At 40.4% G+C, this 16,794-nt stretch overlaps 1 protein-coding gene across 1 annotated transcript in view; it reads right to left on the minus strand.

Moving 5' to 3' along the window:
- Nucleotides 1–16,794, minus strand: part of SLC39A9 (solute carrier family 39 member 9) — a 51,824-nt gene that overhangs the window by 33,260 nt on the left and 1,770 nt on the right. The window lies entirely within an intron of this gene.

Raw genomic sequence — 16,794 nt, forward strand, 5'->3', positions numbered from 1 at the left:
CTCAGCAATTAAAAATTATGACAGAGGTCTACTCATGGATACAGAAGGTAATGACACGACTTCCCTGGTGGTCCAGTGGCTAAGAATCCACTTGCCAATGCAGAGGACATGGGTTTCATCACTGATCCGGTAAGATCCCATATGCCATGGGGCAACTTAGCCCGTGTGGCACAACTACAGAGCCAACACTCTATAGCCTGCGAGCTGCAACTATTGCAACCTGCATGCTTGAGGTGAGGTGAGGTGAACTGAAGTCGCTCAGTCGTGTACAACTCTTTGCGACCCTGTGGACCGTAGCCTACCAGGCTCCTCCGTCCATGGGATTCTCCTGGCAAGAATACTGGAGTGGGTTGCCATTTCCTTCTCTAGGGGATCCTCCCGACCCAGGGATCGAACCCAGGTCTCCCGAATTGGAGGCAGACGCTTTAGTGGCCAACGCAATGAGAAGCCCGTGTACCACAACAAACAGCAGCCCCCACTCACTACAAGAGAAAGCCCGTGCAGCAACGAAGATCCAGCAGAACCAAAAACAAATAAAGTTAATTAATTTTTTTAAAAGGCATGATATATTGCTACGAGGAAAAAACTGTTGGCAAACAATATGTATTGATAATCTCATAGTTCTTTTGAAAAAGTATACACATAAGCAGAACAAGTGTAAAACATTAACAATTTTGTCTTTATAGTTTATAAACATAATATGTAATATATAATTTATAAAACATTCATTTATCTGCAATGAACATGTAGTACTCATACAATGAAAAAACATATTTAGTTTAATACTAAAATGTCCTCTAGTTTAAAAAAAAATGCTCAATTAAGATTGACATACTAGAGCTGTAGAGATTTAATGTATACCACTTTATGTATTTGGAAGTACACATCTATGAAACCATCATTAGAATCAATGCCATAAATGATCTATGGCTTTAATCCACTAATACCAGTTTTCACTTTTTACTCAGATTTCCTTCGGAGACTGTATCCTGACATAAAGGATATAAAGGATTATGTTTCAAAATTTCCTGAAGCAGCGATGTACCCTTCTTAAGAGTCTCGGCAGTATGAAAAATAATCTTTAAAACTACAAGAGGGCATTTATGTTGCTTATGAAAAACTTTTAGTAATTTTAACAGCGTATCACGTACTCGTCTTTTCTATTCTGTTTTAGTTTCTTTTATGAGGTTAGCAAAAATAACAATAGCTGTATTAGTTCTGAAATACTACTGAAGCTGCAACTGTGAAGCTGTGGGAGTATACACACACAAGTACTGCCTCTAAGGGAGGTTCTTAGCTGAAAAGCTAGTAGAAATATTACCTGCTCCTTGTTTGGGAAGAAAGAAGGGATCCATATTGTGTCTCTATTGAAAATGGAGGAACTATAGCTACAATGTCAGCCCCAGCTAATACTTGCCCTATAGCAAGAGGGGAATCCCCTTAGCATCTTGGCCAGGTCAGCCCTTCACACATTCTGGATGGCTATTAATGACTTACAAACTGAGAGAGTTCTGAACGCATCCAATGGTTGTGTTCTAATGGTATACAACTATAAAACTTGTATAAACACCCTCCAATGGTTGAGGCATTGGCTTGGGAGGCAGAACTAACTCCATGTTCAAATTAGTTAACAAGTCAGCACCTCAACTTTTCTTCTTTAAAATAATATTTCTACACATCCTATGAAGATATAGGAGGCAAAAGGAGAATGTGGTTGAAGCATTTTGGGGAAAGGACATCAAACAGCTGGTGTGCCTATTTTAATGTTTAATATTGAGCTATTCTAACAGTTTGTCTTTTCCAAGTTACTAAACTCACCAAAGCACTGCTAATCACAGCATTCATTTGAGACCAACTGTCAGAGTATGGAGAGCACAAGATGGAAACACAGCTCTGACATGGCAAGTAATTAGTCTTTTCATCATTCTCTCTAAACAATTCATAAAAGTCACCTTTGCTTAAAACAATCATGAATGTCAAGTTTTACTGCAAAGAAAGGACAAAAATAAGGGTAAAACTGCACCGGACTTTGAGAGCCTTAATTTCAGAACTCCACAATTCAAACTAATGAATAAATTACTAGGAAAGAAGACTGTCCTTTCAGCGTTTTGACTATGCTCTACTCTGGGAAATGGAAATGAAAGATGCCTCAGCTTTGCAAATTAAGGAAAGATGAGAAGAGAGGAAAGGGATGTACCTAAAAGAGAAAGAGCTAATTGCCTTCAAGAATTACTTGGGTGGTAGCTCACATCATATACATGAAAATTAATTCCTGATGGATTATACACCTAAATATAAAACCTAAAACTCAACGGCTGTTAGAAAAAAATATAGAAAATCTTGGCAATCTTGGAGTTGGCAAAGATTTCTCACAAGGACACAAAAAACAAACTATTTTAAGAGAAAAAAAATTCAGCCTCAGAATTTTAAATGTTTGCTGATCCATTAAGAAATGAACAGGCAAGCTGCATACTGGAAGAAAGTACATATACCTGTATTGGAAATACATATATTTGTGGTGGGTGTTATGGTAACAATATGCACTCAGGCCCCTTCAGGTTGGAGACACCTGTTCCCCCAAGTGCTGGCAATGTTGCCTACTGATGGCTTTCAGCTAAGTGCCTCTGAGATACTGCCCTTGGGCCAAAGGGAACTAACTAACCTAAAAGTTATAGTCCCTCCCCTCGAGCAGTCCATATCCAGTGACTAGCCCAACTTGCTGCTATGCAGATGCAGGTACAAAGCCTCAAGTCAGAATATGTCAGAAGGGCCATAAAGTTGCAGTGCCTTCTGTGGAGTGATCTGAACCAAATTACAGCTCAACTCCTTCATCTGCTTAGTACTGCTCATTCGTTCACAGGTGCTATTCCCTGGTGGCTCATGTGGCGGCCTGCAACACAGGAGACCCGGGTTCGATCCCTGGGTCGGGAAGATCCGCTGGAGAAGGGAATGACTACCCACTCCAGTATTCTTGCCTGGAGAATCCCATGGACAGAGGAGTCTGATGGGCTACAGTCCATGAGGTACAAAGAATCAGATATGACTGAGCAACTAACACTTGGTTATTCCCAAGAACACCACCCAATAAACTTCCTGTAAATCTTTCTGCAAATCTTCTCAGAGTCTGTATTCTGGGGAACCCAACCTAAGCCACTGACGAAGCACTTGCATTTGAAATATAAAGAATGATTACAACTCAGTAAGAGACAAAATTAAAGTTAAAAATTAAAAATAGGTAAAACACTGAACAGATACTTCACAAAAGATATATGAATGGGCAGTAAGCCCATGAAAAGATAAAAAATGTTCAACATCATTAGTCATCATTAAAATACAAACTTATACTATAATGAGATACTTCTTCACACCCACTAGAATGGCTAATATTAAAGAGACCAACAACACTAAACGATGGCAAGGATACAGACCAACTGGAACTCCCATATGTTGTTGGGCAGAGCATAAAATGACACAATCACTTCAGAAAACTGGTAGTCTCTTATAGTTAAACCAGTAATTCCACTTTTGGGTATTTACCAAGAGAAATGAAAGCATATGTCTCCCCCCAAAACTTGTATAAAAACGCTCATAGACGCTTTATCAATATTAGCCATAAGAACACCACAGTTTATCCATTCTGCTATTGCTGGACATCTGATTCAGATTATGGCTAATGAGATCTGTGTTTGTTATTGTTTAGATTTCGCAAAGTCATGTCTGACTCTTTTGTGACCCCATGGATTGTAGCCCACCAGGCTTCTCTGTCCATGGGATTTCCCAAGCAAGAATACTGGAGTGGGTTGCCATTTCCTTCTCTAGGGAATCTCCCTGACTTGGGGACCAAACTCAGGCCAGCCATTGCGTGTAGATTCTTTACCACTGAGCCATCAGGGAAGCCCAAGACCTGTATCACAATATCATTTTAAAGAGTCAGAAAAAAAAAGAATTTGAGAATTTGGAAAAAGAGATTTCTGAGGTAAACTTGAGTAAATCATCTCATTTTGTAATATTTCCTCAAAGGAAAGGCAGCGTGAGCTAAAATTACTGTATTATGTTTTCAGTCTACTTTGAAATTAGAGTACATACACTTATTTACCAAATGAAGTTAAACCTCCTATGCTTAACTAAGTTATTTAACTAAGTTAGACAAACCTATGTTTGTTCTTGGAACTCCTTAAACCAAAACTTTAAGTTCTGTGAAGGCAGAAACTTTTGTTTTTAATTTACTGCTGAATACTTAGTTTATAGACTAGTATCTTGAAAAGTTATGACCAACCTAGATAGTATATTCAAAAGCAGAGACATTACTTTGCCGACTAAGGTCCATCTCGTCAAGGCTATGGTTTTTCCTGTGGTCATGTATGGATGTGAGAGTTGGACTGTGAAGAAGGCTGAGCGCCAAAGAATTGATGCTTTCGAACTGTGGTGTTGGAGTAGACTCTTGAGGGTCCCTTGCTCTGCAAGGAGATCCGACCAGTCCATTCTGAAGGAGATCAACCCTGGGGTTTCTTTGGAAGGAATGATGCTGAAGCTGAAGCTCCAGTACTTTGGCCACTTCATGTGAAGAGTTGACTCACTGGAAAAGACTCTGATGCTGGGAGGGATTGGGGGCAGGAGGAGAAGGGGACGACAGAGGATGAGATGGCTGGATGGCATCATGGACTCGATGGACGTGAGTCTGAGTGAACTCCAGGAGATGGTGATGGACGGGGAGGCCTGGCGTGCTGCGATTCATGGGGTCGCAAAGAGTCGGACACGACTGAGTGACTGAACTGAACTGAACTGATCTTGACACATAATAGATTCTTCCCTAAACATATACAAAGAGAATGAATTAAATACCCAGATTCATACAAGGCACTGGGGACTTGGTACCTGCCATTCAACTGGCCCTTAATATCAACAAATATATAAATGCTCTGGAACCTCTTTAGAACACTTGTGTTGGGAAATAGGCCTAACATGTCCCTTAAAAGTGTAACCATATCTAGAATTTTCAGTGGTTATTTGATTTCAGAATTTATCCTTTGGTTCAAGGGGTATTAAAGTACATAAAATAAGGACATAATAGGATTCCGCCACAGTAAATGTGAGGCAATGCAGTCATTTGTTTCATTAATGCAAATACCTTAAATGACATCTTTTTTTTCCAAGGAGTTCAAAACCTGTTTCAATCTTCAGCACTGTTTCAATCACTATTTAGTCACTGCTTCAATCTCCAGCAAAGTGATATGAAGATTATTTATTGTACATAACTGATCAGCTTGATAAACGTGTAGTAACTTTCTCACAGCCACCTAATTATAGAGGGAACACTTCTGAAGGAAACAAAAAATCCAATAATCAAAAAAATAAACATAACTGCCATGGGTTATAGTTTCAATTTTTCTTTAAAAAATTTTTTAAACTACCTAAATCATTTTAGACTCAATTTATTTCAAGCACTTGAGATGTGGCTCCATGTTATTTGTACAGCTGTATTCTTTCACACAACTTCACAACTTGTTATTTAATCTCAGAACAGCGTACATGTCAAAGTCAAAATGCTGACAAGTTCTCTCCTTTGCTTATGGAAAATCACTGAAAAGCTATATTTAAATGAAGAAGTACAAATTTCATGTGTGGTTCAAGATGAAAAGAGTTCCCAAAGCAATAATATCTGTTGAACAAGTGAAATATTTACTCAAGAGAGGTATGAACTGTGCAATGCCATTTGTCTGGTGTTATCTCATTTTACAACTTTGCGTCTGTAGCTGACTAAGCCAAAGGACTGACCGGAAAAATTAATTAAAACAGCAGTTTGTACTCAGTGCCATTGAGCTATCAGCGTAGCACAAGCTTTGAAGTCAATTTAGTTTTCTTGGCAGACACCAAGGTAGTAAGATGGTTTTTCTTTCCTTGCTCACAGAAACAGTCAATAAATTGCTTGGTTCAACTAAATACATGCCAATAATTTTAAAAGCTTTTAATACTGAAGATTGTTTATTTCAATCTCCCTTATACATGCTCAAGTTGTACTGAAAAACATCAACTGCAGTTTCCTAAAAAATGAAAGATGCATCTCTTGTTATAAGACTGACCCCTTCAAAGCTGTAAGCACTGAAGGGATGAAATATCACGGGGCACAAAGTAACTCTTGTTGAAGCAATAAAGGCTTTCTCCATATTCTTACAAATAAACCTGCTTCAAGGAGACACTTTCTGATGTCAGTTTACCTACTACATGATCTGCTGCTAAGTGACAGTAATAGTAACAATAATCAAGAAAACTCAAATATGAACTTGATTCTTCAAGTCCTGACAACTGAGACAAGATGTCTAAAAGCTTCCTGCCTCTAAGCTGTGGCTCTGTGACACTAAGCAAGTTCAATACCCTTCTCTGGAAGACAGGATTGCCACCACTACTACTATCGTGTAGGCATACGATGTTAGCAGAGTAGCTGTCACTAGCACTTACCTCCAACCTCACTGGGAGCATGCTTCTAAGCCCCTCCTCCACAAGAATCACAATACAAAACCCAGATACTTGGATGGAAGTTCGAGTGAACAATGCTGCGGTGTTACCATTATGCCAGTGGCATACAGGTGTCCCTTTCCTAAATTCATTTGCATAGAGGTAGTAACAAGCAATACTCCACTGATGCTACTTCCTTCAAACTCGGAAAACAAGACCAACTTGCTTTTCTTTTTGTATGAGTCCTTTCTAAAAGTAAAACGAAATCTCATAAGACTGCTCCATGTGACTACAAAAACAAAAACCCGCTGATGCATGGGAAAGACCTGGGAAACCACTGACACGAACATCATTAAGACACAAGAAGTGTGACTGAGCTGAGAAGAAAATAATTTTTCTCTATCAAATTCAGTTCAGTTCAGTCGCTCAGTCGTGTCCGACTCTTTGCGACCCCATGAATCGCAGCACACCAGGCCTCCCTGTCCATCACCAACTCCCGGAATTCACTCAGACTCACGTCCATCGAGTCCGTGATGCCATCCAGCCATCTCATCCTCTGTCGTCCCCTTCTCCTCCTGCCCCCAATCCCTCCCAGCATCAGAGTCTTTTCCAGTGAGTCAACTCTTCGCATGAGGTGGCCAAAGTACTGGAGCTTCAGCTTCAGCATCATTCCTTCCAAAGAAATCCCAGGGCTGATCTCCTTTAGAATGGACTGGTCGGATCTCCTTGCAGTCCAAGGGACTCTCAAGAGTCTTCTCTAACACCACAGTTCAAAAGCATCAATTCTTCGGCGCTCAGCCTTCTTCACAGTCCAACTCTCACATCCATACATGACTACTGGAAAAACCATAGCCTTGACTAGACGGACCTTTGTTGGCAAAGTAATGTCTCTGCTTTTGAATATGCTATCTAGGTTGGTCATAACTTTCCTTCCAAGGAGTAGGCATTTTTTAATTTCATGGCTGCAATCGCCATCTGCAGTGATTTTGGATCAAATTAGCAAAGTTTTAAAAATTAAAAATGATGGTACTCAGTGTTTGTGAGAATAAAGTGTCATTTGCATTTGTTGGAAAAAATACATTAAGAAAACCTGGTAATATAGACTGAGACTCTTCTTGAGGATATTTATGCTCTTTAATCCTGTCATTCTACCCCTGAGGAAACAATCTGAAGTGTGGTCATAGCATTACACACAAAAATATCCATTCAACACTATTATCATTTAAAAAAACCCAACAGTATCATGGCAAAAACTTGAAAACAAATGCATAATAAGAATTTCTTTATATAAAATAACTGAATGTAATGAAGACATGAAAAAGTGCCTATAGGGAATTCTCTGGCTGTGTAGTGGTTAGGATTCCATTCTTTAACTGCCCAGGGGCTCCGGTTCAAACTCTGGTTTTCACAAGCCACAAGGTGTGGCCAAATGAGGCCAAAAGTGCCTAGAACATGTTTTTAATGAAAAGAATACCAGGTAAAAGAAGGGGGAATGCAAATATATATATATATATATGTATATACACACACGCGCACATACACACTACATAATCAACCATATTAAAAATGCAAACAAACATGCAAAAAAAATGAATGCAAAGAAGCAGTGTTACTAGTTACTAACCAATGTTACTAGTAATTCTCCAGTGGGGGTAATATCTTCCTTTCACACGTTATCATGTTTTACAAATTTTCCACAAAGAGCCTCAATTATACAGCTAGGCTTAAAAATTTTTTATTTAGAGGGTATAAAAATAGTGGCTTTGAACTTAATAAAGCTTGAGGCTCTTCCCTTTCAAGGTCACTGTTAAAATCATAGCAGAACTTAACACATAAGTTGATACTGTAGCTATTGTTATTATACGGTGGGATTAGAGAGCACAGTGCCCTTAATATGCAGATAGAGACGTTTTCCCCTTTTCAAAGTGGTTCTAAACAACGGTGCTTTGAAGTTTTGTAGCAATTTGAAATTTTTTCAGTGCCCCACTTGATGTCATGGTGTGACTTGTTTCCTCTACTTGCTGTCCCTCCCCTTCTATTGCTAGTTTGCTCTTTACTTCACAGAGAGCTTAGGAATCAGCAGTCCAGTCCAGAAGTTTGAGACTGGCAGCTCATAAACATAGGTGTTTTTGACCCACACAGCAATGTAATAATATTTGAATTAGCAACCAAAGTATAAAATTTAGAAGATTCAATATTTTCAGCTTCTGAAAAGCAGGAAGATTTGGCAATGCCAGGGCTGGTGTCATTAAATGACACCTGCTCTTCTGTGCGACGGCGGACCACAGATCTCATGACTCCCTGAGACCCCTAGGCACTGACCCTGGAGGTCAGCTGCCACATATCGTGACACGTGGACCATTTTATCTCACTCCAGAGCTGATTTACTCTTCAGTCTCAGTAGTTACATGATTTTATGACCCATTGTGTGTGCGTGCTCAGTTGTGTCCACAACTGAGTTGTGTCTGCAACTCTATGGACTGTGGCCCATCAGGCTCCTCTGTCCATGGGACTTCCTAGGCAAGAATACTGGAGTGGGTTGTCATTTCCTCCCCCAGGGGATCTTCCTGACCCACGCATCAAACTTCCGTCTCTTGCACAGGCAGGCTGATTCTCTACCAGAGTCACCTGGAAGTCCTTATGACCCATTACCTCAGCTGTATTAGGGTCCAATTAAGAAATGAAAAACATGAAGTAATTTGAACCAGAAAAGTTTAACAAAAAGAAGAATAAAAAGTTAGATACCGAGAAAAATACTATACAGCAGGGAGACCAGTGGAAAAGCCCTGGCCTCTCCAAAAAGAACATTCATGATGACCTGGAAAGACAACCCCGAAGCAAGACCTTTCGGATTCCAAATTGCAGAGAAGTTTCATGATTTGGGGTAGGGAAGGGAGGAGTTTACCCATTATTAGAAATCTATTCCAAAAGAAAAAGTTTTAAAATTATAATTTAGAAGACTTCACTGGTGGCTCAGACGGTAAAGCGTCTGCCTACAATGCGGGAGACCTGGGTTCAATCCCTGGGTAGAACAAAGTTATAAAAATGAAAATCTTTAGAAAGTTTTCACAATCAATACTGAGAATAATCCTCAATGTTTTCTAAAGTTCTTATGTTCTAGATACATTGTTAAGCCCTGTGCTTATGTTATTTCCTTACATCCTCACAACAATTCTACAAGGCCATTTAACAGAAGAGAATTGGATGTTAAACAGTTTGCGCAACACTGATTTTGAACTACATGGTCTCAGTTTCTTTTGAAATAAGAGGCTGCTGTCTATGGGGTCACACACAGTTGGACAAGACTGAAGTGACTTAGCAGCAACTTAGCAGCAGCAGCATTACTAATTACCTTAAAAACTTTATTGAGATAGGAGTAACACTACTTTCATCTGGATATCTATGGATCTATACTGTTTTAACACATGAGAAAATATGGCATTATAACCCAAAATGGTCTGCAAAAAGTATAGGCTGTAGTAAAAAAAATCCGCCTGCCAATGCAGGAGGCAGCCTGACATGCAGGACCTGTGGGTTCGATGCTTGGGTCAGAAAGATCCTCTGGGGAAGGAAATGACAACCACTTCAGTATTCTTGCTTGGGAAACCCCACAGGCAGAGAAGCCTAGTGGGCTACAGTCCATGGGGTCACAAAGGGTCAGACATGGCTAAGCGACTAAAACCACCACCACCAAGTACAACATGAGAGAAGTCTTTGAAACATTTTATAGCAATATGATCTTTACAACTATAGGAGTAGTTATATGTCTGTTAAATCTCACGATACTGCACCTGGGCTTGTATTTTGTATGCCTTTTTTTCCATTTTATTTTCACAAGTATATTGCTCTGCAAAGGAATGGAAGTTAAAGATAAAACTGGTCAAGCAACAGAGTTTGAGGAGTGCTGCCCTAGAGCTCTGGGCAAATGCTTTGCTTTCTGTTACCAGCTCTGTTACAAAGAGGAGACATGCTCAGGTAAATGATAATCCTCAGATCACTGATCTAAAATCTCACTCTAGACACCTGAACTTCACTCATCAGAGCACCTGATGAGCTGCGGTTATCCTAGATAATGTTTCACAGGTGGCTCAGCAGTGAATAATCTGCCTGCGATGCAGCGGGTGCAGGTTTGATCCCTGGTTCAGGAAGGTCCCCTGGAGAAGGTAACCCACTCCTGTCCATGGGGTCAAAAAGAGTCAGACACGACTTAGCGACTAAACAACAACAAAATGTTAAGTTACAGCTGCTCAACCTACCTATATAGCATTTTCACTTAGAGCCAAAGAAAACTGCTCAACATCTGAATCTTAAAAACACAATGTAGTTGCTAAACTAGTGTGTCCAATTCCTTTATCCAACAAAACCTCATTTCTATAAAGCATGTTTCAGCTGCTTTTAGAAGTTTAATTTTTCTCCTGTTCATATGCTGAAGAAGAAAATAACTTGATTCAGTTCAGTTCAGTCGCTTAGTTGTGTCCGACTCTTTGCGACCCCATGAATCTCAGCACGCCAGGCCTCCATGTTCATCACCATCTCCTGGAGTTCACTCAGACTCACGTCCATCGAGTCAGTGATGCCATCCAGCCATCTCATCCTCTGTCGTCCCCTTCTCCTCCTGCCCCCAATCCCTCCCAGCATCAGAGTCTTTTCCAATAAGTCAACTCTTCGCATGAGGTGGCCAAAGTACTGGAGTTTCAGCTTTAGCATCATTCCTTCCAAAGAAATCCCAGGGTTGATCTCCTTCAGAATGGATTGGTTGGATCTCCTTGCAGTCCCAGGGACTCTCAAGAGTCTACTCCAACACCACAGTTCAAAAGCATCAATTCTTCAGCACTCAGCCTTCTTCACAGTCCAACTCTCACATCCATACACGACCACAGGAAAACCATAGCCTTGACTAGACGGACCTTAGTCAGCAAAGTAATGTCTCTGCTTTTGAATATGCTATCTAGGTTGCTCATAACTTTTCTTCCAAGGAGTAAGCGTCTTTTAATTTCATGGCTGCAGTCACCATTTGCAGTGATACTGGAGCCCCCCAAAATAAAGTCTGACACCGTTTCCACTGTTTCCCCATCTATTTCCCATGAAGTGATGGAACCAGATGCCATGATCTTTGTTTTCTGAATGCTGAGCTTTAGGCCAACTTTTTCGCTTTCCTCTTTCACTTTCATCAAGAGGCTTTTTAGCTCCTCTTCACTTTCTGCCATAAGGGTGATGTCATGTGCATATCTGAGGTTATTGATATTCCTCCCGGCAATCTTGATTCCAGCTTGTGTTTCTTCCAGCCCAGCCTTTCTCATGATGTACTCTGCATATAAGGTAAATAAGCATGGTGACAATATACAGCCTTGATGTACTCCTTTCCCTATTTGGAACCAGTCTGTTGTTCCATGTCCAGTTTTAACTGTTGCTTCCTGACCTGCATACAGATTTCTCAAGAGGCAGGTCAGATGGTCTGGTATTCCCATCTCTTTCAGAATTTTCCACAGTTTCTTGTGATCCACACAGTCAAAGGCTTTGGCATAGTCAATAAAGCAGAAATAGATGTTTTTCTGGAACTCTCTTGCTTTTTCAATGATCCAGTGGATGTTGGCAATTTGATCTCTGGTTCCTCTGACTTTTCTAAAACCAGCTTGAACGTCAGGGAGTTCACGGTTCACGTATTGCTGAAGCCTGGCTTGGAGAATTTTGAGCATTACTTTACTAGCATGTGAGATGAGTGCAATTGTGCAGTAGTTTGAGCATTCTTTGGCATTGCCTTTCTTTGGGACTGGAATGAAAACTGACCTTTTCCAGTCCTGTGGCCACTGCTGACTTTTCCAAATTTGCTGGCATATTGAGTGCAGCACTTTCGCAGCATCATCTTTCAAGATTTGAAACAGCTCAACTGGAATTCCATCACCTCCACTAGCTTTGTTCGTAGTGATGCTTTCTAAGGCCCACTTGACTTCACATTCCAAGATGTCTGGTTCTAGATTAGTGATCACATCATCACGACTATCTGGGTCGTGAAGATCTTTTTTGTACAGTTCTTCTGTGTATTCTTGCCACCTCTTCTTAATATCTTCTGCTTCTGTTAGGTTCATACCATTTCTGTCCTTTATCAAGCCCATCTTTGCATGAAATGTTCCCTTGGTATCTCTAATTTTCTTGAAGGGATCTCTAGTCTTTCCCAATCTGTTGTTTTCCTCTATTTCTTTGCATTGATTGCTGAAGGCTTTCTTATCTCTTCTTGCTATTCTTTGGAACTCTGCATTTAGATGCCTATATCTTTCCTTTTCTCCTGTGCTTTTTGCCTCTCTTCTCTTCACAGCTATTTGTAAGGCCTCCTCAGACAGCCATTTTGCTTTTTTGCATTTCTTTTCCATGGGGATGGTCTTGATCCCTGTCTCCTGCACAATGTCACAAACCTCTTTCCATAGTTCATCAGGCACTCTATCTATCAGATCTAGGCCCTTAAATCTATTTCTCACTTCTAGTGTTTAATCATAAGGGATTTGATTTAGGTCATACCTGAATGGTCTAGCGGTTTTCCCTACTTTCTTCAATTTGAGTCTGAATTTGGTAATACGGAGTTCATTATCTGAGTCACAGTCAGCTCCTGGTCTTGTTTTTGTTGACTGTATAGAGCTTCTCCATCTTTGGCTGCAAAGAATATAATCAATCTGATTTCGGTGTTGACCATCTGGTGATGTCCATGTGTAGAGTCTTCTCTTGTGTTGTTGGAAGAGGGTGTTTGCTATGACCAGTGCCTTTTCTTGGCAAAACTCTATTAGTCTTTGCTTCATTCCACATTCCAAGGCCAAATTTGCCTGTTACTCCAGGTGTTTCTTAACTTCCTACTTTTGCATTCCAGTGCCCTATAATGAAAAGGACATCTTTTTTGGGTGTTAGTTCTAAAAGGTCTTGTAGATCTTCATAAAACTGTTCAACTTCAGCTTCTTCAGCATTACTGGTTGGGGCATAGACTTGGATAACTGTGATATTGAATGGTTTTCCTTGAAGACGAACAGAGATCATTCTGTCATTTTTGAGACTGCATCCAAGTACTGCATTTCGGACTCTTTTGTTGACCATGATGGCTACTCCAGTTCTTCTGAGGGATTCCTGCCTGCAGTAGTATATATAATGGTCATCTGAGTTAAATTCACCCATTCCAGTCCATCTTAGTTCGCTGATTCCTAGAATGTCGACGGTCACTCTTGCCATCTCGTTTGACCACTTCCAATTTGCCTTGATTCATGGACCTGACATTCCAGGTTCCTCTTTACAGCATCAGATCTTGCTTCTATCACCAGTCACATCCACAACTGGGTATTGTTTTTGCTTTGGCTCCATCCCTTCGTTCTTTCTGTAGTTATTTCTCCTCTGATCTCCAGTAGCATATTGGGCACCTAATGACCTGGGGAGTTCCTCTTTTGGTATCCTATCATATTGCCTTTTCATACTGTTCATGGGGTTCTCAAGGCAAGAATACTGAAGTTGCTTGCCATTCCCTTCTCCAGTGGACCATGGTCTGTCAGACCTCTCCACCATGACCCGCCCATCTTGGGTTGCCCCACAGGCATGGCTTGGTTTCATTGAGTTAGACAAGGCTGTGGTCCTAGTGTGATTAGATTGACTAGTTTTCTGTGAGTATGGTTTCAGTGTGTCTGCCCTCTGATGCCCTCTTGCAACACCTACCATCTTACTTGGGTTTCTCTTACCTTGGATGTGGGGGTATCTCTTCACGGCTGCTTATCAGTCCCATATAAATGCATTTGAGAATCAGAGATTTTGTTCCTTTATTTTAGAAATCAGTTAGGCATACATGTGTGCTGAGACACTTCAGTAGTGTCCAACTCTTTGCGACCCTACGGACTGTGGCCTGCCAGGCTCCTCTGTCTGTGAATTCTTCAGGCAAGATTACTGGAGTGGGTTGCCATGTCCTCCTCCAGGGGATCTTCCCAACCCAGGGACCAAACCTGAGTCTCTTTATGTCTCCTGCACTGGCAGGTGGGTTCTTTACCATTAGCGCCATCTGTGAAGCCCCATTTAGGCATAAGGAAGTTACAAAACCATGAGTCAAGAAAGTTGGTTTGGGGACAAGGCATGTTGGAGAAAGTGACTAAGAAATCAATGCCACACATACCTCATGATGGTCAGATATGGCAGACAGATACCACTGCTACAGTAATTTCAGACTACTTGACTTTATCTCATTTCTAAATACTAATCCTGCCATCATTAATGGCTTTATTGATCTTTTGTTCCTGCTCTGAGAAATTCTGAAGAAAAAAGTGCTGAAAGACAAAGTAGTAGTTAGATTAAGAATATGAATAAAACCCATATCTTCTCACATAAATGAAAGTTAACTACAAGATAAATTAGATTTATTGGTCCTTTTATTTATAATAATCCAGTCCCAAAGAAAAGCTACACTTCCTTAAAAAGAAAAATTGTTTAGTCAATGTAGGAATTTGGGGAGCTATTCTCTAAGGATAGAAACTCTGTTTCTTGGTCTCCATGAATGAAGTTCATTTTTTACAGATTTATTATCTAGTAGTTTCATGATACATTGATTTACAATAATAGTATAATATCTGGGAAAAAATGCTAATTCCTAGGAGACAAAAATCAACTGAATTCTAAAGTGTCTTTGACTAATTTATATATAACTTTAATTTTTTTATCCTAACAGCTTAAAATGCATTGGTCCTGGTATAATAATGAACAGATATGAATGGTGAGTTATAGCATTTCAAGTACAGCTGGAAAAAGACCACCTGACCATCAATTTAGAAAGCCATAAATGACATATCATACTAATTATCTTTATTAATGGCCTACTTAATACACCACTCATGGACACATTTCCTTCAGTGAGAAAAGAGGACAGCATATACCTGCATACTGCAACAGAGAAGGCAATGGCACCCCACTCCAGTACTCTTGCCTGGCAAATCCCATGGACAGAGGAGCCTGGTAGGCTGCAGTCCATGGAGTCGCTAGGAGTCGGACACGACTGAGCGACTTCACTTTCACTTTTCACTTTCATGCATTGGAGAAGGAAATGGCAACCCACTCCAGTGTTCTTGCCTGGAGAATCCCAGGGGGGAGCCTGGTGGGCTGCCGTCTATGGGGTCGCACAGAGTCGGACACAATTGAAGCGACTTAGCAGCAGCAGCAGCAGCATATTGCAAAAATCACTGAAGACAGTTAGAAAATACTGAAACTGGAAAAGGTCTAGGAATTTTATAGAAATAAAAAGTTTTATCGGTCTTTTATTTGAATTAATTTTAATTCTTCATAAATGTTTTCTCTACTGAGGCTTTAAATATACAAACCAATTTAAACTTCACAAATGTCAGCCCTAATAATGTCAACTCAATTCTAATGTAATTAGAAGACAGTCCCTGGTGACTCAGTGTTAAAGAATCCTCCTGCAGTACTGGAAACCCAGGTTCAATCCCTGGATCAGGAAGACCCCCTGGAGAAGGAAATGGCAACCCACTCCAGTATTCTTGCCTGGAGAATTCCATGGACAGGGGAGTCTGGCGGGCTACAGTCCATGAGGTTGCCAAGAGCCAGACACGACTGAGCAACTGAAACTCTTACTTTTTTTTCATGATTTAGTCAGAGGAGAGACAGCACACTCACAAAGTACTGGGCAGGCAGGTAGCTCAAATGAGTGAAGTAGGCTTCACAGCTAAGAAGGACCATGACAATCTACCACTACTCAGCTCTAGCCAACTGTTACTTTGAGGAATAAAGACAAAAAAACAGTAACAATAAAATCGACACTCTGCTAATCTAAAGTAAATCCAGGGACTTTCCTGGTGGCCCTGTGGTTGAAGCTTCATGCTTCCAATGCAGGGGGCTGGGGTTCGATCCCTGGTCAGGGAACTAGATCCCACATAACACAACTGAAAAAAAAAAAATCCCACGCACTGCAGCTAAAGACCCTGCATGCCATAACTAAGACCTGGTGCAGCCAAATAAATAAACACGTCTGCAGGCTAGATTTGGTACATGGACTACTGGGTGGCTAAGAACTGTTCTGAGCCAGAATAATCTAGATCAGCTCTGATTCTAACACATTTCATAAACTTGTCCAAGTTACATAATTTAAGTCTCAGTCTCCTCATCTGTACCTGTTTTTTTTTTTTTAATGAAATTAGGTAATGTATATGCTCAAAAAATTGTAGCTCAAAGTTATCATTAGATGCTAAAAAAAAAACAAAAAAAAAAAGGAAACAGATAAGGAGTAGTAGCAATTCAAGTCCCCCTTCTATCTGACTGTGGGGTTTATTTCTCAAACTCATAACACCTAGTCCCAACTTTCTTCCCACCCACAGGCTA

The sequence above is a fragment of the Oryx dammah genome, unplaced genomic scaffold (genome assembly GCF_014754425.2).
Source record: "Oryx dammah isolate SB20612 unplaced genomic scaffold, SCBI_Odam_1.1 HiC_scaffold_26, whole genome shotgun sequence".
Taxonomy (NCBI): domain Eukaryota; kingdom Metazoa; phylum Chordata; class Mammalia; order Artiodactyla; family Bovidae; genus Oryx; species Oryx dammah.